The following is a 23,591-nucleotide window of genomic DNA, read 5'->3' on the forward strand; positions in this document are numbered from 1 at the left end:
GGGAGCTGCCGGGTCTTCCCGGGCGGGGGAGGGGATGGAAAAAGGGAAAAAAAAAAAAAAAAAAAAGCAAGGGAGGACGCGGCAGGGAGAGAAGGGGAGGGCTGAGAGGAGATCCCCTCGGGTGGGATGGGGTGGGATGAAGGCACGGGGCGGGGAGGCGCAGCGCCGCGGAGAGACGGGGTGATCCCGGCTGGGGCCGGGCTGGGTCTCCCCGCCCTTCCCTCGGGGTCCCGCAGCGCCTTCCCCGCCCGGGCCATGCTGGGTCCGCTCCTCAGGAGCCGCAGCCCCGCTCATCAGGGCCCCAGCCCCCCCAGCACCTCCCTCCTCTTCTCCCCTCTCTTCCTCCCACTCCGTCTAATGCCTCTGTCTTCCCCTGCCCAGGCTCCCGGAGCACGTCTGGTTGTAGACAGGCAGAAAACCCAGCACTGGAGCTGAGCTTTGGTGCCTTTTCTTCATCCTTGCCAAGGCAGAGACCTTTGGCTGGGGGTCCGTGGGTCCTGTACCATTGCAGCCCCCCTGGAGGAACCAGGAGTCCCAGCTGGTGTCCCACAGCCCCCTGCCCTACAACACAGTTCTTCCTGTGCTGTGCAGGTGCACCACACGAAAAAATTCACTCATTAAAGACTTTTGCAAGAGTCAACCAGATTCTTAACCAGAGTCAATTCAGTGAGTTCTGCTGAAATCAGCTCGTGCTAGACGATGGCCCTCTTGATTTGCCAAAACCGGCAGGAAATTTGTGGCATTGCTAGAGATCAAGTTGAGATCTCCAGAGTGCTATTTTGTTTTCGTAATCATAAGAATATCTTTCCTTTCAAAGACTTAACTTTTGAAATTTAGTGGAACTAATTGTATAAGTAGGTTGGAAACAAGGCATTGGCCAGGAACTGCAGCCTAATGTTTCATTTCAAATCTTTGAGTTGATTTCTTCAAAATGTTAATTTTCTTGCAGGTCTGCTTTTGTTGCTGCTTGTGCGTACAACTTAAAAGTGTAATACTAATTATTTATGTACCTGAGAAAATGAGCTGAAGGGTTCCCAGTTTAGCTGACAAGGGAAGATAGAAATAAATGTTACCAGGTAGTTATGTTTTACAAGCAATTTCTTGAACATAATCACTTTCACACTGGGTCAGGCCAAAGGCTTTTCTAGACCAAAAGGCTCTGAAAGAGAATTAGTGTAGGGCAAGATCAAGCCCTATATCAAGTAGTCCCTTTGGGCACTTTCCCTACCACCATTATTTTAAACTCAGAGGTTTCCTGTGGCAGATGTAGTTTCTACTCACTTAATAACCTTTGCTGGGATTCTTTATCAGGCACTTGGCCATCTTCCCTTAAACCTAGGTAGGCCTTTAGCATTCACAGCTGCCTGTGGTGGCAAGTTCCACAGGTCAACCAAGTGTTGTCCACTACAACTAATCTCTCACTTCCCCTCTTCAAAGGGAAAGGGGGAGAAAATACAATGGAAAGGACTCAAGGGTTGAGATAAGGACAGGGAGATCACTCAACAGTTATCATCATGGGCAAAACAAACTCAGCATTGAGAAATTCATATAATTTATTGGGGTTCCTTCCATGGGATGCCATCCTTTCCAAACTGAGCCTGCAGGGGCTGCCCACAGGCAGCAGCTCCTCAAGCACTGCTCCCACACGGCTCCGTCCCACGGGGTCCATCCCCCAGGAGCAAACTGCTCCAGCACGGGGTCCCCACGGGTGGGGGCAGCTCCCCCCAGACCCCCTGCTCCTGCGTGGGCTCCTCTCCACGGGCTGCAGCTCCGGCCCGGGGCCTGCTCCTGCGGGGGCTCTCCATGGGCCGCAGCCTCCTCCAGGCCACATCCACCTGCTCCCCCGGGGGCTCCTCCACCCATGGGGGGGCTGCAGCGTGGAGATCTGCTCCATGTGGGACCCATGGGCTGCAGGGGGACAGCCTGCTCCACCAGGGGCCTCTCCACAGACTGCAGGGGAACTGCTGCTCCAGCACCTGGAGTAACTCCTCCAACTCCTTCTGCACTGACCTTGGTGTCTGCAGGGCTGTTTCTCACTGCTCTCTCTCTCCCAGCTGCTATTTCAGCATTTTTTTCCTTCCTTTCTTAAATATGCCCCCACAGATGTGCAAACATTGCTTATTGGCTCAGCTCTGGGCAGCAGTGGGCCCCTGGTCTAACATGGGGCAGCTACTGGATTCTTCTCACAGAAGCCACCCAGTGGATTCTTCTCACAGAGGTCCCCCAGTACCTAAGCCATGCCACATAAACCCACTGAGATCTGCCTGGAGTCTTCTCCAGGCTCAATATCCCCAGCTCTCTCATTCTTTCTTCATAGGAGAGGTGCTCCAGCCTTCTGATCATCTTTGTAGCCCACCTCTGGACTCTAGCCGATCCATATTTTTCTTATGCTGGGGGCCCCAGACTTCAATGCAGCACTCAGAGTGGGGCCTCATAAGGGCAGAGCAGAGGGGGACAGTCACCTCCTTTGACCTGCTGGTCACATCTCTTGATGCAGGCCATCTCTCTCCACAGGGCTGCTCTCAATGAGATCTTCTCCCAGTCTGTCCTCACGTCTGGGATTGCCCCAACTCAGGTGCAGTACCTTGCACTCGGTCTTGTTGAACTTCATGCAGTTCACATGGTCCCGTTTCTCCAGCCTGTCCAGGTCCCTTTAAAAGACCTCTCCCTTCTGTTGTACCAACTGTACCACTCAGATTGGTACATAGTTTCTGTCCATGGCAGTTTCCAACAGTCAGCTAGACAAAGCCACAGCTGACCTGATCTGACTATCTAGGCAATAGCACTGCTTCGGGTGGAAGGCTGGCCTGCATGGCCTGTAGAGGTCCCTCTCAACCAATAGTTAGTTCTATGATTCTTTACCTCAAGACGCGAGCAAAATACGATTTCTGTGGCAGTACTGTGATGTTCTCTGTTTTGTTCTCTATTGATTTCCTGAAACTTTGTAGCAATTTATTTATTTATTTATTTTGACAGATGTTGATCACTAAGCTGGTGCTCCTACGGAACCATTTCCAAAACTCCAGAACTTTCTCTCCTGAGAAGCAGCAATCATATGTGAAGTAAGGATCATTTTTCCCCATGTGGGCCATTTTGCATTTATCTACATTAAAATACATCTGCCTTCTTATTTCTCAGTCATTCCCCTTCACCAACTTTTTCTGCAGTTCTTCAAGATCAGCTCTTTGTCTTTATTAACCTCAACAATTTGGTAACCTCACCAGGCTTTGTGGCCCAACTACTCATCCCTTCCAGATCATGTATGAATATGCTGAATAGTGCAGGGCACAGCAGGTTGTTATTGGTACTTGTCATCTCTACAAGAATTGGCTGCTTAGTACTACATTTCCTATTTTTCAGAAGATTTGGCTATCAAATGTTTGTTTCTGTTTAGTGAACTCAGGGTAATGGGACCAGTATGCTTCTCCACTCTCTTTTGCTTTCTGAATTTGCTGTAGGTTATTTTGTGCTTTCCAGTAAAAACTGGAAGAAACAGCTAATAATAATTGATTTGACTCTTGCTTTCACACTCCTATCTCATATCAGGACATTCCTATCTCATATCTGACACTCACTGAAAGCTCTCAAGATAAATGAAAAGTCTGTAAAAGTTATTTTGGAAAAAACTATGTTAATGGACTATGTTAATGAACATAACATATATATATATTTGTTGTTTGTTTGTTTTTTAACCTTGTTCTTGAATTCATTTTCATTACTAATATTTTATTTCCTGAAATATCGAGATTTTGGATAATTTTTAGTTCAAATGTAGAGATTTCTTTGGGGGGGGATTAATTCTCATATTAAAAATTACCTCAAAATAACTAGTTTGAAGCAAAGAATATATATTTCAAGTAATGGTTCTTTAGAAGCATACTGTATAATATATATGGTAGGGCTGTAAAAATATAGTTGTTGGAAAAGTTCCAGCATGCTAATTTTATCCTTCAGAAGTAATTTTATCTCATTAGAAGATTGGTGAGCCCTTATGGTATTTATACATGTTCCAAAAATAAGTTTGACATCATATACCAACTGAGAGACATTCAGCTGAAACTGAGCATTGAGAGACTGACACCTAAAAAAGAAACAAGAGAAAGTGAAAATGAAAAGAAAATGAGCATTAACAACAAGATTGTACTGACTTCTATCAAAATTCATCCCTGTATATCTATGAAGAAAATAAAACAAGTTTTTACCACCAGATTTGTACCTTGCATTTGAGTGCATTTACAGAACTGTAATATTCTTAGCTTAAAGTAGATAATCCTCCAAATGAGCTACAAAGTGTTTCCAAATAAGATTTTCCTGGAATTTTTTGCATGTAGAAATCTGAGATAGGAGCTTCAACTTTCCATTTGGGCAGCATACACAGGGCGTGGACGTACCGGCTGGGCAGCCACTCCTGGAATGCGGTCTGGCCTTATGACACTGGACTAACATTCTGCTCTCATGCGGGTCTTGCACACATGTGAATAATTTTGATCATAACAAGAAAATGCCTTGTCCACTATCTCAGAATTGTATTCCATGTAGTGCATTATGCCTCAGCAGAAATACCTACCCACAAAATACTCTTTCACATATGAACAGTGAGAAAAGAAAACAGACAAGTGCAACTCAGGAGAAAAAAAAAAAAAGGGCGGGGGAGGGTGGTTCATGGAGGTCAAAAAGAATGCAAATGCCTATAGCCAAATTGAAAGTTCAATGCATAGTCCCTAGCCATATTCGATGAGTAGGGAATAAGTCAGCTTTACTCTCTGTTCCTTTCTTTTTTCAGTCCCTCCGGTACTGATGAGTATACGTTATTCCAAAGCAAGTGATTACTTGGATAGTGCAGGTAAATCCCTTTTTCTCACTCTTCAGTTCTCAAACTTAATCTGCGTACTCTTCCAGTTCAGCTGATAGCATATGTTTCAGTTCCTTTCTACTTTTCTTGACCCAAGAAAACAATTTTTTTATGAGCTTTAACACTTTTCCAGTCCCCCAACCCTACACTTGGGATAACTCATTGGCTCATGATGAATGGTTGTGAGATAATTCCTACTGCTTTCTGAACAAAGGGATGTGAAATACAATAGATCTTTCTTACACGATCAAGAATGGTCTCCATGGCAGTGTCTCTTCTGTGGGAGCTTGTTGCCACAGAAGCCCTTTTGTTATGTGGACCAGTTGGGGTTGGTTATTGTGCTGCTCAGAGGTTCCTGTGACACAATACTGACCGGTTAGACTAAGACACGGAATGAAACAGATCTCTGTTAGAGACCCTGGCATTGAGGACCTGAAAAATACACAAGAACCACAATAAACTGCATCATTTTTAAAGAGTGTGCACAGAAAGGAGAAAGAAGACAACAACAGTAATGCTAGCTGAGGAGGATTTTGCATAGACCAATGGACTATCACAGTGCAGGCTGGCAAGATAGTTCTTACTTTTAAATTGGTTATAGGTATACAAGAGAGTATGGTGCCAGAAACAAGGATAAGAGCAATGGATGCGATGTCATCAATGCAGGAACTTAAAGATGAAAATGAAAGGTGGGATGTGAAACTCGGGGCATCTGTTTGTAACCTGATTTTCACAATGTGAGTCTATGAACTAGATTTATGTTTAAATAATAGACCAGGGAAAAAAAAAAAAAAAAGACAGACAAACCTACCACTTCGTAGTAGTACAAAAAGAAAAATCCCATTTCTGAATTAAAACTGTGACAAACTTGTAACATAGAGAATGCTTGCTTCAGAGAGGCAGTGAGCAAAAACAAATGTGGAATTGTATAATCATATGACCCATAGGAGAGAGGCTCTTCTAAATGCACAAAATGGAAGTGAGCTAAAAGCCCAACCACAAGCTAAGTCCTGCCTTTCCTAGTTTTTACTCCCCTTAGGAACAGCAGCTAAAAAGGAAGCTGGTCAGGCTCGTTGCTCTGAGATTCATATGTTTAATAGAAGAGCACAGTTGGTTGCTCACTCATCATTGCTAGAAGAGCAGAACCTAAAGGTCTTACCCAATATGTAGCATCATGAAGATTATATACATATATACACATATGAACACTTGTTAATATACATATATACATTTTCCTTATGGAAAAGTTCCACAAGGAGAGGTATTTCTGGAGATCTGTCAGATGGCAAATATTTTTATACTCATAATGTGTTGGCAAGAAGTTGCAGCCAGGTACAGTTGGGCTGGGAGGGGGAGGGGGGAAACACCACCAGCAAAAATCCCACCATTTTTGTGAGTTTACTACTTCAAAGCAAATGGTTTCCTCTAACTGACATTCCTACTGTATTCAGAGCACCAGTTTTACTGGAAAGTACAGTGAACTGTAGATTGTATACAGAGTACGATGATATGCATCAATGACGTTTTGATGTGAAGAGAAAAGTACATGACCAGAGACTTGAAGAAGCTTTGGAAAAAGAACTGACTTTGCCTGGATAAAGCCAAACACTCATTCCCTCTGCAAGCCTTTAGATTGCTATAATGGAAACAACATACCACAGAGGAAAATTAATAAAGTGATGTTGACATGTTAGATAAAATAAGATTTTTAGCTACCATCAGTGTGATTGACCCAACAGAGGAGAAAGGGATTCCAGGGAAAGAGGAATTAGCGAGGGACATTGTGCTTAATCTCACTATTCAAATTAGCAGAGGGTCAGCAGGAGTGAAATGCACATCTTAAAAAGTCTGAGAAATCAGAAGAATCAACAGCAACCTGAGAAAAAGTGACATTCAGCATAAAACTGAGTGTCCATGCTACTTACAAACAGGATATTGAAGCACTCTTCCTCTGGAAGTACGGTCAAAGTAGGAAAAGAAGTTACAGAAATTACATCTTCAAGAACTCCAGGAAAAAAAAAAAAACAAAAACAAAAACAAAACAAAACAAAACAAAAACAAACAAACAAACAAAAAAAAAAACCCTCTCTCTATATATATATAAATTGAGATGTTGGCCTTGATCTATGGGTAGTAAAGAATATTGTCTTTACTTTTGTGAGGCCAGTGTTAACTGAAGGTGACCATAAACCATTTACTGCCATCTCAAAGATGCCTTGGAGAGTAAAAGATTAATTTCTCAACTATCGTTGCATGATTTATAGACTGAATACAAACCTGAGAGAAAAACCATACCCTAAAAGAGCCATTTACTTAACCACATTCCAGAATAGTATTGCATCAAAAGGCAATTCTGTCTGTTTATTCTTAGTAAACTGCAGTATGAAGTACGAGTCAAAGATAAGAATCAAAGAAAACCTGGTGATACTATTTTCAAATTCCATTCACAACCCTAAAATAGCTGCATGTTTCTGCTAAAATTATTAACAGTTTAATAGCTAGTAATGCTGAAATTTATAAGGTTTCATTTTAGACTTCAAGCTTAATATTCCACTGAAATGAACACAGGCATTTTATACCTCTCAGAGCTGTAATTACTATCTGCAGACTAGGAAAACAACACTGGTTTTATTGCCAAAACCCATGGTGAACACAGACTCAGGTTTGCCAAGGATGCCTCATTGCCATCCAGAGCGTGTTAAGCGGACATTGTCTTTGGGTCTCTGAAGTTGGCAGGAGAATCTAGGGCCAAACAACAACCAGGACATATTTTTAACACTTCCATCTTCTGTTTCGCATCCCACATAGTTCTCTCCTGTCCATATATTCTCACTCACCTCCACTGAGTTGGACAAGCCTCAGTCATGCTAGTAACTGAGGGAAAGTACAGCTGCAGCAATGTAATAGGGAATCTTTTCTGTGGGTGATACTATGCAGGAGACTGAAGTAAACACTCATTACTGTCCTTCATGGCTCTAAAATCTCTGCATATTTCTAATAGTTGCAAAGCCATCTGTAGGTTTTCAGCTTGCTGCTGGAATCATTTCCACATGCTAACAACTTAGTGAATGGTTCAACAAGGAAAGGGAAGGCAGAAATGCTTTGCCCTGATCAGAGACCCCTTTGCACTTTCTCTGTGTTGCCTTCTGCAGGACTATTTACAGAGAATCACATCTCCTGTCTGTCATTCTGGCCATGCTATTGCTCTAAGGATTTCCAAAGGTCCAGTGTCATTCCCAAGATGTTACAGGCCGAAGTGTCTTCAAAGGCAACCCATAATAAACATGAATAGATATTGAGGGACAGCTTAGTTTTTTTGTTTTTGTTTTTTTAAAGGCTGACCTGAATTTGACCTTTTTCTTAGTCAAAACAAGTCCTCCTAAGACTGTCCTGCAACCCATCCTCTTTCACTGTCACTTGTTACACTCCAGCTTCAGGCAAGGTGCATCCTTATGCAGCCACAAAGAGACTGACCGGTGCCTTTCTCAGAGGAGTAGCAAAGTGACAAAGACAAGACAGAAGGGGGCAAGCTACAGCATGTATTTTTTCCACATATAACAGGCAAAGAACTAACAATATATGTTAATTGCCCTGACCAAAAAAAAAAAAAAAAAAAAAAAAAAAAAAAGTATAAAACATACTAATTTTGTCTTGTTTAGAAGCTGCTTGTGAAAACTGTAAATCTGGGGTAAGTCTGGAGGCTAGTTGGAAAAACAAGAGCTGAGTTAACCATGGCATGAGCTGAATTTTTTTGAAAGAATGTTCTGCTTTTGTTCGTTCCTGTCTCAAAACTCCCTAGCAGGTTGTCAAGCTATAATGCTTGCAATGAAACATGCAATGCAAGCAGGGGAGTGTGGAACGCTAATGACAGCTGGAAGCTGCTTCTATCAGATCAGTGTTTTCAGAGGTGTTATTTGTACCATACCAAATCAGTAGTTTATTGGAATCCTTATTATCCCAGAATACCCACACTTTTTGTTTTGAATGACTTTGTGAATTAACTGTACTACAGAATCCATCCTTGGTGTCAACTTCCATAATCCTATGGATTATTTCATACCAATGTAATATTCATCCCCATTGATTTATTTGGTCTACTTGGTGGTGCAACTGATAAGGTATGAGAGACAAACCCAAAGCCCAAGCAAGATAGTGCGAGGGCTTTTTTCATTTCATGGGCCTTTTTATCTGGTCTCAAGAGACAAATATGAAAATTTTGGTGGAAATTTAATAACCACATAGGTTCTCTTCCTCTACCCATTATACCCATTACAAGTTTTTGCTTCTGATTATCTCTGTAGCTCCTAGTCTATTTGCATACTTTATCCGTATTAAAGCAAAACAGATGCAAGAAGATTGACTTCAGAATGAATTTCATGCAAGTTAAAATAAATGGAAAATTATAGCCCCAACTTGTAATGGAAAACTGATACTCATCTCAAGAATTATCACTCATCCACATACCTCTGCTCGGCCAAGATTTTTAAACTAACAACTGCACATGACTCAGTTACCAAATCCTCATTAACAGTATGTATAGCCAAAACTCCTTGAGACGGGGTTTGTCTGCCTCTTGTGTTTGTACGGATCACACCTCGTTTTCAGCAGAGGCCAACACTTATACATGTTCAGAGTATTACCAGAAGTTGTGGGACTACTCACTGGATAATCCTTCTCTATCACAGCAAGTGTAAGCTTTTTGTCTTCATCTGTAGCATGCCCCCATTTCACTTTCATGAAGATGCTGATCATTGTTATAGTGCTGACTCATCTCTCTGCTTGTAATATCAACTGGTATCTTTTACTCATTGTATGTTTGAGCAATGTTCACTTGGTTTTGGTGTTGGCTCTCATCTCTCACTTTGAAAAGAGTTTATCTTTTAATTTATATGCCCCTTCGAATCCTTCCTCAAAGGAGGAAGTGACACCTTTCAGTGACACCTAGAGAATATTTATCGCACTTAGGCTATTGATGGGCTGGAACCAAGCACAGTGACCATTATCACTATATCCATAGTGTCCATTTTGCCCATATCCCATGAAAGATATGTACCAGCAGATGACTGTAGAGTCCTGGTTTAGGATGTAGATTCTATAAGCAATAATAACACAAATAAATAATTTTTTGCAGCAGGTGATGAAATATAGATACATACATACATTGTTTCAATTGCCACGATATTGGTTTTGGGAAAGATTTAAATATATGTAGTTATTCTGCTTGTGCTGGTACCTCCTCTGTTTTAATCATAATTACTGACACCACACTGCTGCAGCAACAGCTGTGCATTTCTATGTGAAAATCTCAATTTTAGTAATTCAGGAACTGCATGGAAAATGCATCTTTTGTTGAAAATTGGCACTCAAGCTACAGTCTAGAAACAGTTCCTGTTTAAACCTATTTTGTTACTTCAGAAATGTTATCTAAGAACACAAAAGATACCATTGCTGTTCCAGAAGGCATGCGTTCATTTTTCCATGTTCAGCACTGCTTTTGATGACATTGTTCTGTATTTCAATTATCTATAATATGAACTTTAAAAAATATAATTAATTTACTGTGTATCAGCTTTGAACTTCCTTGCCCTTTGATAGTTACTGCTGAGTAGCAGTAGGAAGCCTGCAGTCACATAGATTAGAGAAAGAACTATAGAATGCCAAAAAGCATATGGAAATGCCTATTTCTTTGATTTACATTGGCAGATACATGTTGATATCTATATGACTAATTTACTGACTCACACCAGAAGAAAATGGCTTTTGCCTTGCAAGTTAAATAATCACCCAGCCAGGAGAAAGGCTTCCCAGTTTCTAACAGAATAAACAACACAAGGTCTTCCATGACATTGTAAAACTCCTCCAGAGAGTGAGGTTCCCAAGTCAGCGAGCTCCTCTCTCAGCTCATTTGTAATTCCCCCTTCAAGTCTATTTCCTTTTTTCTCCACCCTGAGAGAGCCTTCCAGTCTGTAGACTTTTACTCTAGCCTGTCTTGGGCTGTACAACCTTCGCAGCAGCTAAGCAAAGCTACAGATCTCTGGGTCTCAATCAACTCTTCTGCACTTTTGCTGCCAGATCTGTCAAATCACAGGAGTTAAAAAACAAAGGCCCAGGCTGGTTAGCTTGACTTGGATATAGCACATGATCAGAGACTGCCAGATGCCAAATTTTTCCACATTTGGAGACATTTGGCTGAGGACTAATGTATGTTCTTCGCTACCTGGAACCTGCTGAAAATTTGAGTGGGGATGCAGCAGCTAGCAACATTTAGAAAGGGAGCACCTACCTTCTGTAAACATCATAAGCTTAATACCCATTGGAAATCAAGCAGCAAGTTATTCAAAATTCCCAAGCTGTGTGATTACACAGGCCTAGAACATGATAATCATTGTCCACATTCTGGCATAAGTATACACATAAATAGAGCTTTGTACATGATACGTATGTGTGCATTTTCAAAGACCAAATAATTCAGGCATATCCTGTCTGTAATATTGCTAAATGCTTAATTTAACTAATTCGTTTGATGAACTTGAGTGTCCCGTGACACGAAAGTGCACTGCATATTCCACATGAGTGATCTGAAACTAAAGAAGAAAATGTAATGGGTCAAATTTTCAGAGAAAATTCACAACCCTCTAATTATTTTCAAATTATATGTACAAGCAGAGCCTATCACAAATGCAATTATATGTGCAAACTCTTTGAGTGGAGGTCACACCATCTTCTGCATAGGGAAACTCCCCTAGGGCAGTAGACCACTCATCCAGATTTTTCACAGGGCTACTGAAAGCCAAGCTTTTTAAAGATGACCAGATTCAGAAAGGACGCAATCAAACCATGAAAGTTAAAGGAACAAATAATTATTCCTTATTAACCTTTAGGAGAAGATCAAAGAAAATGATGTTGGTTTAATCTAAACCTTCTTCATCTTTCATTCCCAGCTAAAATATCTTGCACAGTGCAGCGAAATAGTTACCCACGTTGATTTTAAGTCTAAGTTACAGATATTAACTGAAGTGGTAAAATCAATTTAAATAGTCTTTAAACAGCACAATAATTTATATAAAAATTGTTCTCATGCACCTTGCAGGGCTGGAACCTCCAATGAAGCGTATCAGGCTTTCAGCCTGCATGACCAAAGGTTCCTCTTCATCCTTCCCAAGTGCTTTACTTGATGGATCTTGTATTGTACATGACAAAAAGTGTGTGTGTTTCAGATGCTGCTGATCAGTAGAGATTCAGCTCTTTATTTAAAGGCAAAATCCTATCTGACAGGCCACCTACAGATGGTCACTTCTCATGGAGATACACAAGTAGCTACAGGAAGCCCTGTTCAGGATGACTTCTGGGGAAACTTCACTGCTGCAATCATATGGTTGGACACATGAAGAAAAAGGGGAAAGAGTGAATATAGGGCTGCCTTTACAGAAAGAAGCCTCTTATTTTCAACTAATTGTTGACAGCCCTATAACCCATGTTGTGCATTTCTGTCTGTTTTGGCCTTCACAAGCTCACAGAAATAGCTGCAAGAATCAATGCAAGTCTTTAATTCCCCCCCAAAAAATATTTGATGTTCTCTGAACATACTGGAAAACAGCTGAACAAACCCACTATCAGTTGCCCCATTGCAGCACCAGGCATAACAACTAAGGGAAAAAGTATGGAGCCTCATGAATTTTTACACAGTATGGTTCATACCCAATGAACAAGAAAGAACTAATAGCAGAGATCTGCTTTTACATTTTATCAACATAAGCTCCATATTATATAAAGTCATCAAAACACATGCCAAGGAAAAATTCTCAATTGAGCTATTTCTCTCATAGTGTGTTGTTATCGTAGCTGTCAGTTTTCCAGTGCATTCTTTAGAAATGAAATTGCCCATGGATTGAAATCATAGTGGTTTAAGCATCAAAGAATAAGAGGCTATATTATTTATAGAGCTACAGTTCGTCATAAACTACAGTTCACATGAAAACATTAAAATAACCAATCCAATGCCATCAAAATGAGGTTCTTAAAATAAATTGCATGCAGTGGCCTTTAAAAACTAATGACAGATATCTCTTCCTATTTTGATGACTGCTTTCTTACAACTTTAATGTGCTTAGTGTATCAAAATCAGTGTAGGCAAATGCACTACCAGCATAAGACTTCTCACTGGTATTTATCATTCCAGTCATTGTTCCCAGTCAATTGTTTCCTTACAAACTAAAACTTAAACCTAATACACATCATTTTTATCTATGTCTTCCAGCTAACACAGGGCCACAGTACAAGCAAGTACAGAGCCTTTTCATCGGTATATTTCCAGGTATTCCATTTAATTAATTAATTTATTTATTTATTTATTTTGAGAGAGAGATAGACATAACCTACATCAAGATTGTTAACACCTCCAACACAAACTTGCTGTATCTTTCATCAAATTGATCAACTTTCTCTGGATTTTCTTCAGAAAAGGTATTTAGCAGTGGAAGGAAAAAAAAAAGTGACTCAAATTACAAGCTCACAATATTCTGTAACTTTGTCTACTCTATCTGCTTTATGGTGAGAGGGGTGCCCACCTTTTCTCTCTAGGAGCTATCAAAGGAACCTTTATTGATGAGGATGGCTAGTGGGACATATGTCACAAAGGAAAGAGGTATTTACTAAGGCTCCTAAGGGTCAATGCAGAGCAATAGGCTTTGGGGCTCTGAATCTGCAAGGGGAGCTTAGAAAGATTAGCTTGAATGGGTAAAGGGACCTTTAAAGTAGAATCTCTCCATGACTTTTATGAGAAGACTGGATCCACATTGATCTATCTTTTACAATCCTTGCTACATATTTTGAATCTTGAGACTAAATCTGTGTGTATAAATTTACCTAAAACACTTTCATTCTGATTTCCCATTACATTGGCCTTCCCTTTCTTTTCTTAGTAAAAAGGAGATGATAAAGAGGAGAAAAATCCCAGTACTTAAGAAGTGTTTGTTTACACAAATTCCATTCTCCACTGTATCAATTACAGAGAAAAGTGAAATGTCAGTGTTCTGTGCTGCCATACTCCTTATCAAGCCATGTATCCAAATTTGTTGCGAATGCATTGAATTTTGAACTTTCATATTTGAGAGCTCAAAAAGAAAAACTATTTGAAAGCTCAAGTAGATCAGCAGAAATGGCAGGATTTCTTTCTTTCCACTTTTTTCTCCCAATATTTCCCATGTTAGTTTTGTATTTCTTTTGCTTCCTTCTGTTTCACACTGTTCTGGAATTCCAGTACAAGATAATCCTATGCACAAAAGAAAAACAAAAGAAAGACCGCATATGATATTGTAACTTTTGCAGATGTTACACTGTGAAAGCTTTATGTAAACCTCAGAAATGTCCTAACATCCAGCTGCTAACAAAATGAAAATTAAATGGCAATCTTTGTTTTATAGACTTGTCCAGTCCTCTTGTGATTTTGCAGAATGTAAAAAAAACACGTGTCATTCATGTTTGACCTGTTCTTACAGAAACAAATAGTAGAAGGACAAAATAAAGAAATCTGCAAAATATTCTGCCTTAGCCTGTACCAAGGCAGAATATTTCTTCTTGCCATTTCACCATTACAAGCTAAGGTTTGACTTGTTCACAAATAACCTGTCAGATCTTCATGTTATAGCAACAGATACTCCATAGATGAAAACAAGACACAAAATATGTATGTTCAGGGATTTTCATGAGCTGTTTTAACCATCTATGTGTTTTACAAAGTAACTAATCCTTTACTTGTCTGTCAAAAATAGAACTGTTAAGTTCAGGTTTCAAATGAAAACAGCATTGGTTTTGATCTGAATTTGGAACATCTTCATATTCAAACTGTATCAAACTCCTTCTCACAATAACGTAGGATTTGGAATTATATTAAAATATTTTCATAATTAAGGGCAGAAGTAGAATGCCATTTATAACATTTCAACAATTTTAATTTTAATGGACTAACTAATTGTAATTCTGTTAATAGCTATAGAAATAGCTCTCTGGCAGAGATGTCTATGTTAGGAAAAAAAAGTACAGTGATTATATAGACAAATTACATCAGCAAATTAAGACCCTTTACAGGTTTGCCAAATAAAACTGTGGCTAGTGAAATGAGATACTGGATCAAGCACTGAATGCAGCAGAGCCTGGTGCAAGGGAGCCAGAGAAAACTGAGTCTGGGAATCTGTGCCTGAGGATATGGACAGGATTAGCAAAGGCTGATGAGGAGAACACATACCTGCTTGAGACGAAGAGGTAGGAAATTCCCTCTTGGCTCCTCTCCCCCAGAAGAAAGAGGCCTGCTGGTAGTGTAAATCTTAGTCATATTGTTTTGGGTTAGAGGTTGCAGGACTCTGTGGATAATAGATGAAGAGGTGCGAGGAATTAGCTTCTCTGTATACAGCCAACATTAAATCTATGCCACAAGGGAAAGGCCTGGGTGGTTTTTGCAGAGGGTAAGCAGGGAGTCAGGCAACCTGAGTGCCTGATGGGAAAGAGCACTCCAGCAGCATGGTGCCTGGTTGTGAGAGGGTGTCATTCAGTAAAAAATAGCCAAATTCCCACTTAATACACCAAGAACAAGTTTTACTATATTACTTTTGCCTTTAGCTGTCTGCTTATCTACCTTGAATGTCGCATGTTGCATTCTCCAGTCCAGGCATCTGGAAAAATAAATGATTTGTTTTCACAGAGAATTTTTCTGAAGTTAGATCATAAACTTCTCTGGCAATTTAGCTGATGAAGATGATATATGAAGACTGATGTGTTAGGTCTCTCTGACTGGAGAAGAGATCCGATTACCTAGGGAAGAAATGGGAAAGGTTACCCCTGGTACCTAAGCAACCCTCTCTGTCTTCCATTTCTAAAAGTAGTAGAGTCTAGTGTGGAAGAGGAAGAAAGGGGGAGGAAGAGGTTTTTTTTTGAACACTGCCAGAACATTTTTCTTTCGAACTCTTGCAAAGTAAGCTAAGTCCAAGAAGGGTCTTCAGGAACAAATTAGGTACCACAGAATGTTTGCAGGGGTACTATAGGTAGTCACTGAGTAAATTAAAGATGAGGACCACCGTGAAGAGCTGCAAAAGGATATAAAAAGTGTGATGGGTAATAAAATAGATGATAAAATCCAGTAGAGATTACTATAAGGTGATGTGCAGGGGAAGAAACAATTTCAGTGATGGACCCCAAGTTGACTATTACCATTTTTGTTTGAAATCATGCCATAAACACAGTTACTTGTAGGAAAATATCTTCTCAGTGTTGAGCAGCTGTTAAAGCAGACAGAAAGTTAGGAATTGTCATGAAAGAATAAAAAATGAAAAATGGTAACATGCCACAATAAAATTAAGATGTCTGCACATCTTCTGCAATTCTCTTCATCTGTCTCAGAAATGATAGAATAAAAAATGGAAATGGCAACCAAAAGGATGTAAAGTATCAAGCAAATTCCATATGAGAAAATGGACAACTTGTATTGGAAGATCTGGAAGAACAAGAGAAGGTTTTCTAAAATCTTGAGTGGCTAGGAGATAGGATACAGAGGATAGGGATTGATTTTTCTGTCTTTTCCAACAGGAGAAACTGTAAATGAAATGAGCAGGTGACAGGTTCAAACTAAACAGAAGAAAGTACTTTTACATGCACACATATTTAACCTGTGAACCTCCTTTCCGCATAATGTTGTAGATGCTGAAAGTTCACATAAATCAAAAGAGGTTTGGACAAATTCTTGCAAGCAAAATCTGTTCCAGGCTTTTAATGTAAACAGATGACCTCTAACTCAAATGCAACACCCCTAAACTAAATGCATCACCTCTAACTCAGCTGGCTCCTGAGCCAGAATTCACTCAGAAGAGTACTCTGGGAAATGTCAGTACACATTTTGCTAAAAGCCACTGCTTTTTTTTTTTTTTTTTTTTTTTTTTTTTTTTTTTTAATCTGGATTGACTTTTACTGGCAGCAGAAGAAATAGAGAGCACAGTTTTCCTTACAGTAAATGTGTATCAATGTATTTTATACATGAAAACACCTCACTCAGTGGAGACATGAGAATCAATACAGATGATCTCAGTGAGCTTTGTCATGGTGGAACAAACTGTGTAGCAAGACCAGCTCTGGGCACTATGGAAGGAGAAGCCATATCGTTTTTCTGCAGAGGGCACATTAGCTGATGAGGTCTCATGAATCTTGAAGATGCAGCTCCAACAGAAGCTACCATTTGTCATATTTCTTTAAATGTGAAAAGACCCTGTATTTCTTCACCATGAATAAATGAACTCTTGGGGAATTGCCTCCACAGCAGTTAGAGGCAGTTGGCTCTTTGCCATTAGTAATCAGAAAGTATGCTTCTCTGAGGGGTACAGGATAAGATTTCAGTTGAACACTAGTGCTTGTTTCTTGTGCTTCCTATTGTTCACCTTCATAAACTGCAGGAAGTCATCTCTGCTCTTCAAATATTTAATGTACTCAATATGCACATTTGAAGAGTGTATTTGGAGCTAAGTGGGTCCTTGATCTGACCCTGTTCTGATGATCTAATGCTTTCGTTTGACTAAGTGCTTTCCTGTGTGATAGAGTCCAGAGACAAACTAAAGTCTGCTTTGCTTCTTATGGAGTTCCACTCCAACTTATAAAAACCTTGCAAGCTCATCCAATTTTTGGAGTACATTTGGGTCAAGCTGCAGACAGAAGAATCCTGCTCACTGATTGTCAACTTGAGCCTTCTCCTGAGGTACCTGAACTTGAAAGAATACAAAAGTACTCATTGCCTTCCCCAGGCTCTGTCCCAGCTAGTTAAGTACTCTTTTGAGACATGGAAGATGTGAAAGATATCATGGAGCCTTCAAGCCATACCAGGCTGCAGAGCCCAAGGCTCCCAGTTACTTGGTAGCTGCTGTAACCACAAGGATGCTAGTGTTTACTATTCACTTCTGCTTTTGACAATGAGCCTTTGAGTAGCTCAAGCCCTCCATCATTTTATCTCTATAAATAATACGAATTATAAAGCAAAGATTAGGGAAATAAATAAATATACATACCTTAGAGGAAGTTGCCTGACCAGTCTCTTGATACATTCTTAGCTGTGTGCTGCTCCTTTAACAAAAGAATTTCTACTCCTCTCTGAAAGCACAGCTCCCAGCAGAGTCAAAGACTGAAAAGGGAAGTGCAACCTTCTTTAGAGTCAGAGCAAGTACCATCATCAAGCCTCAATGTCTGCAAGGAGAAGCAGGGATTCAGACCCTGTGTCTGCAGGGTACCTCGCTCATGAGACCAAGAACAGTGAAGGGATTGCCTGTGTGGTTTCTATGAGAAGATGTTTTGTGCATTTTTCAGACAAGCTGGTCTTCATATACTCTCCACTGATGCTGCTTGTCTCATAATCTGCATGTCTTTCCCATCCACTGAAGAGATACTGGAAGAAATCCCAGATATAGGGGTTACCTATATCAGTCTCTGTGTTGAAGAAGTCAGTGATAAAGCTGTATTGTCCTTAATGGAAGCAAAAAATGATCCAATATTTTGGGTGGTAAGGTTTATTATTGCTTTGTCTTCCCACTCCATTGTGGCCAGCAGCCAAGCAAAACCTTTTCTTCAAAGTTTGGAAATTTAACTAAAATGCGTAGGGCTGCCAAAATATACAGAACACAAACAATTAATAACTATCTAAGATGTGTAATAAATATGGAATATCTGAACACTTCATATATAAATCTTACATATCAGAAATAAATCTGAATAATTAAACTTTAAAAAATAATTTATTTATATTTGCAGTACTGCACATTTTGCTGTTGATCCTCTTGAATGCTGTTGACAACGCAATATAATTATCAAGTTAAAAACAGTCAGCAAGTGGCTTAAATCACCGACCAGTAGGTGTTTCCTACACAAATGTGAAAAGACAAACGTTGCCAATATAAACAAATTGAGAAAGTGTAGTATTTTAAAAAACTAGATGTCAAAATTATTGCAGTACTATTGACATTAAAATGGAAAATACAAAAGCTTGGCATTTCCAACACACCAGTTTCAAACCATCAATTAATTCCTTAATTCACTCCTATGTAATGTAGCAAAGCAATAGTCAAGATAGGATTACTGCTTATGGCATCAAACACTTCACTTCCTGGTTAACTTCAGAATCTCTTTTTCTATTGCAAAGGCTTTTTGTCAAAAAGCTGTGAGAATTAAAAATGACCTCTTCATCTTTATGACAAATTAATTTTGTTTTAAAAACATTTATTGAGGAAAAACATTAATTGAAGGAAAATCGCTGTATGGTATTGGAAAATGAAGTGAAGATACTTAAATAAAACGTTGAGAAATAAAATATCTAATGGCCTGTTCACTGTCTATGCATGCAGTTATGCTTTTCTTAACTAGCTGAGGCATGCACTGAAAACTGGGGAGATCTTGAGAAGAGTTTTTCATATTCTCTGTTCAGCTTCACCAGTGACTAAGTGTATACCTGTGCCAGCTCACATCATCCCTGCTGCTCTGCTCTCTTTTTCTCTAACTGTAGCTTGTGGAGAAAGAGAATAAAGCTCTTAAGCATTTTGCTGAATGAAGGCTTTTCACTTTAAGCACCTTAAGGTAAGGAATGCATCACGTTTTGCCCTCTCCACCCCTAAAAAGGCATTAAATATTGTCAAGGATTTTGGCCACTATTGTAACACAAATGAATTACAACCCTTTGTGCAAAACCCAGGCTAAAGACCACTAAACCATGCTCTAACCCATAAGTATGGCATGTGCCTATATCTTCCCTACCTGCTGGTTCCTCAGACTGCTGTCACTACTGGGTCTGTCACATGAAGGATCCTGCGTAACTTCAGAGTGGTATGGAAGTCTGCCCTTGCACCCCTAGTGAGCCAGATCTTAGCTATACCTCCTGGCATTGTTGTTATAATTCTTAAACCACTTAATTTCTTCAGTGCTGCTACAAAATATGTTACAGTTCAGGTGCTGTTATGTTCTGAAGTGGTTTTGTAAGTAGCTTTACAATCATTTGTCAAGTAAATGAACCTGGCACATTCCTTAATGCCTGTATTACTTTTTTTTTTTTTTTTTTTCTTTAAACTAACTGTAAATCATTCTTCATCAGTCAAAAGTAATTATTAATGCCCTGTTGGACTTTAATCAAATATTATAACTAGTGATACTGAACCTACAGTAGGATTTCAAATCACTACAGTTTATGGGGATCATATTGCAAAGGCTTTCTTGTCATGGGCACAAAGATTATCCTCACAAAATGTCTACTTACTTGCTCTGTACCTTATCTTCCAACTGGATAACCAAACCCAAACCATATATCTTTGAACTATCGCACTTATACGTAAGGATAAAGGGGTCAGTGTGTACAAATATGATTACAAATGTCTCAGAAAGGAAAGAGTTACTCATCAGAACTACCAAAGTCACTTCATGTAGCATCTAGAGCTGCCTCAGAGCTGTTGCTTTTCCAAATACTCAGCAGACCTCACCCTACAAAAACAACTGGTAGGTGCAGCATTGCCAGACTTCATTTCTTATCGGATGCAAATAAATTCGGACTTGCTAATAACACGTAGAACCGGGAAAATGCAAGAGGTCACAGGAAAATTGAAAGGAAAGGAGGGATTACCTGGGTGGGAGGCAAGTACCATCACTTCAGGATAGTTAGCAAATAATCTTTGCAACCTCTTGCACATCATCTCCTAAGAAACACAGGTACAGCTCCATATTCTGCCTAAAAAATTTCAGTGCTTTTTGAATGTTCCTGATTTCCAATCCAGCTCCTCTTGTCTGTCCAGCTTTCCTCACTCTGGTACTTTGCAGAATTAAGAAATGTGTGTTTGCAACATGCTGTACATCAAGGGCTTTTCAGATAAACAAGTGGGGCAGCAAGGAGCTGAACGACTGCTCATGTCCACAGGCAAATTTGGTGGTGGAAGTTCAATTCCTTTTCAGGGTGTGAACTGCAAAGCTCTTCTGCCTCGAAATGGTCCTTTTAATATTTAATTCTCCAGTACTACCACTAAATTAAATTATTGCTGTCTTTCCCCCTAGCCTTTCTGCATCATTTACACATGCTGGTATACAAGCAAGCTGTTCAGGTCAGTGCTGCTGCACATTGAAACACAGCTTTGGTTCCTGTAAGCTAGCACACACTGCTTTGTGCCCATCTTTGTTATTTAAGCATATGCTAGTGATATTAGCATGTACTTACAGAAATGGATCACTTCTGGAGATTATCAGCAGGATGTAACATTCACTCCCTCTCTCAGGGCTAGAGAAAGGACAAGCGTGGTTTGTCCTGTAGGAACAAGTTACAAGACAGCACAGCTGTGGAAAATGAATTAATTCTCTTGAGAGCAGCAACAGTAATGCAGTGGGTGCTAGAGTGAAAGCCAGGAATTTCTGGTCCTCCTCAGAAAAGAGCTTTGAGATCCTGGCTCCAAAGGAGAGCAGAGGGAAGACGAGAGGCTCGCTCCTCTTTGTCTTTGCAGCTTGTCTGAAATGGCTCAGGCTTTCAACCTTTACTTCAGTTGGCTGAAGTAAGGCATGCCTTGTGCATTAGGTAAGGTGTGTGTGTGTGGGGGGGGGAATAATATATTAACTTTTAAAAAAGAGGGTCACCCTTAAAGTTAATTTTCCTTTTTCACAACAAGATGCATTAGAAAAGTGTTTGAGCGTCAGTAATGTTATTAAACCTTTTCCTTGCCTGAAAAGCTGTCCCCCTCCAATGCACAGACATGGCAAAGTTCTTATTTTCTTTAATGGGACAGGACGCAGCTTTAGTTGTTCCATTACAACAAAACATAGCTTAGAGAAACACAGCTACTTCAGGCTAACTGCAGCTGCTATGCCACACTGTAAGTGCGTGCAACTGCACCAACTCCAGTAGAGTTAATGCAAATTACACTGGAAGGTAGAGCTTTGATTATAAAACTTCTGTAGAGTATTGTTGTGTACAGCCTGTACTGCTGTGCTTTGAAACAAGGTGTAGCCAATTTGCACATTTGAAATTTTTTGTCCCTCTCCTTCTCTCAGTTCACTGATAAGGTTACTGTGTGAATCCTTATCTTCCCAGAAAATGTTTGCTTTTTGTTGTTACTGTAGTAACTATATATGTGAACCAAGTTTCTTATTATCTTTCTGTGTAGCCCATATGCCTCTATGTTCTTAATTCAAAAGTAATTTAGGATTTATTAGTTAGGTTTTTAGCATACTGGGACAAATTCCCAGTTCATTATTGCTTCATAAAAAATAATAAAGTTAAAATGTGGTCTATATACAGTTAGATTATTATTTATTTATTTATATTACTAATTTAAGTTTTATGCAGATATATGGAGTTTATCATAATCTTAGCATAATTACTGAGCAACGCAGATGGGATGTTGTAAATTTAGCTAATTTCAGAGTCCCCCAGTTCGGTGTAATCACCTCTGTCTTGACAGATAAATGCACTAGGAAGAACAGATAACTCCTTGATTTGGGATCCATCCTCTGACAGGAGCAAAGGACAAACGATCCTTCTTGGAGCAGGTCTTTATCCTGAAAAGTGCTAGACACTGATCTTCATCCAGCAGCAAAGCATCCAAAGACTGTGATGAATGATGTCTGGAGAGCTCAGCACCTAGCAGGAGGGAGCTTATAGTGAGCAGGAGACAAGATCACGGCTGCTAGAAATGAGCAGGCTGTTACACTGCATGGTTCAGTTAACAGGGGAAAAACAAGGCCGAGAAGAAAGGCAGATTTTAAGTCTTTACTTCATGCAGAGTCTTTTAAATATATCTTGGACTAAATTTACAGTGTCTTGGAAACTGTGTTACCAGCACGTTTGAGAGAAACTATTTTGAGATGTCAGATATTTTCAGAAAGCACAGGGAAGGCTCGTCATGCTACAAACTGGTACGAATGCCACCTATGGGTGTAAAGGAGAAGATTCAGAAGCTACACCTATAGACATGCTGTACCTGAACCCCAAATGAAATACTATACCTGTCACAGGCTATTGAGGAGTTTGGAGTGCAAAGGGAGAGCATTAGGAGTCCCTGCAAAGCTGGCAAGAGCAGTAGAGCCAGTTTAGGGGTTAAGACAACTGATAATAGCTTTAGGACGTAAATATACTTAACACACTAAAGCTACACCACCACAGTATGATGAGATTTATGAGTCATCAGAAAGAAATAGTACAGAAACGTGAGATTTACAGTTGTAGAGTGGAACCATGAGATCAGGTAAAGGATATATAGCTCATTCGTGGTGTTTTTCATATATAAAACATGACATAGTTTCTTTAAAAAATACATTAGTTTCCATGAAAAAAAATGTGGCCAAAGGAAACAAAGTAGAAACTGAAGTGATAGCTGAGACAGCATTTCCATTTTCATTATTTTGAAGTTCAAAAATAAATTCTAGCATTGTCTCATGATTGTTAGATCAGAAAATCATTTACTTTCTTTTGAAAGCCATAACTGAATACAAAAAGTGTTCCTGAATATTAAAGAAAGTGAGTTACTGCTTTCTGCATTCAGATACATTCAAATCATTTGGCTTTCCAAACTCTAAATATGTCTCATTGTATATAACCCTCGGCAAGGAATGTGCGCTTTGGTGCATATGAAAATATTGGTTGAGACACAAAGACGTTTGATATACTGCACATGCACCATTCATTTATTTTCCCTGACAATTTGCATGCATAGCTTTTGGGTTATCCAAATATAAACTTGCACATACCCTGAGA

At 39.7% G+C, this 23,591-nt stretch overlaps 2 long non-coding RNA genes across 6 annotated transcripts; one reads left to right on the forward strand and one right to left on the reverse strand.

Moving 5' to 3' along the window:
• Positions 1–13,174: 13,174 nt before the first annotated feature.
• LOC137854535 (uncharacterized) lies at positions 13,175–22,422 on the reverse strand. Of its 5 annotated transcripts, none has more exons than XR_011095215.1 (6): positions 22,286–22,422; positions 21,066–21,152; positions 17,893–18,266; positions 15,483–15,658; positions 15,096–15,210; positions 13,175–14,123 (listed from the first exon to the last, which is right to left on the reverse strand). It is a non-coding gene; the product is annotated as an uncharacterized lncRNA (long non-coding RNA). The 5 variants fall into 5 exon arrangements; XR_011095216.1 differs by having other exon boundaries at positions 17,893–18,479; XR_011095214.1 differs by lacking the exon at positions 22,286–22,422 and having other exon boundaries at positions 17,893–18,479; positions 21,066–21,363.
• On the forward strand, positions 21,305–22,499 carry LOC137854536 (uncharacterized). The gene is made up of 2 exons (XR_011095218.1): positions 21,305–21,416; positions 22,300–22,499. It is a non-coding gene; the product is annotated as an uncharacterized lncRNA (long non-coding RNA).
• Positions 22,500–23,591: the final 1,092 nt, after the last annotated feature.

The sequence above is a fragment of the Anas acuta genome, chromosome 3 (genome assembly GCF_963932015.1).
Source record: "Anas acuta chromosome 3, bAnaAcu1.1, whole genome shotgun sequence".
Taxonomy (NCBI): domain Eukaryota; kingdom Metazoa; phylum Chordata; class Aves; order Anseriformes; family Anatidae; genus Anas; species Anas acuta.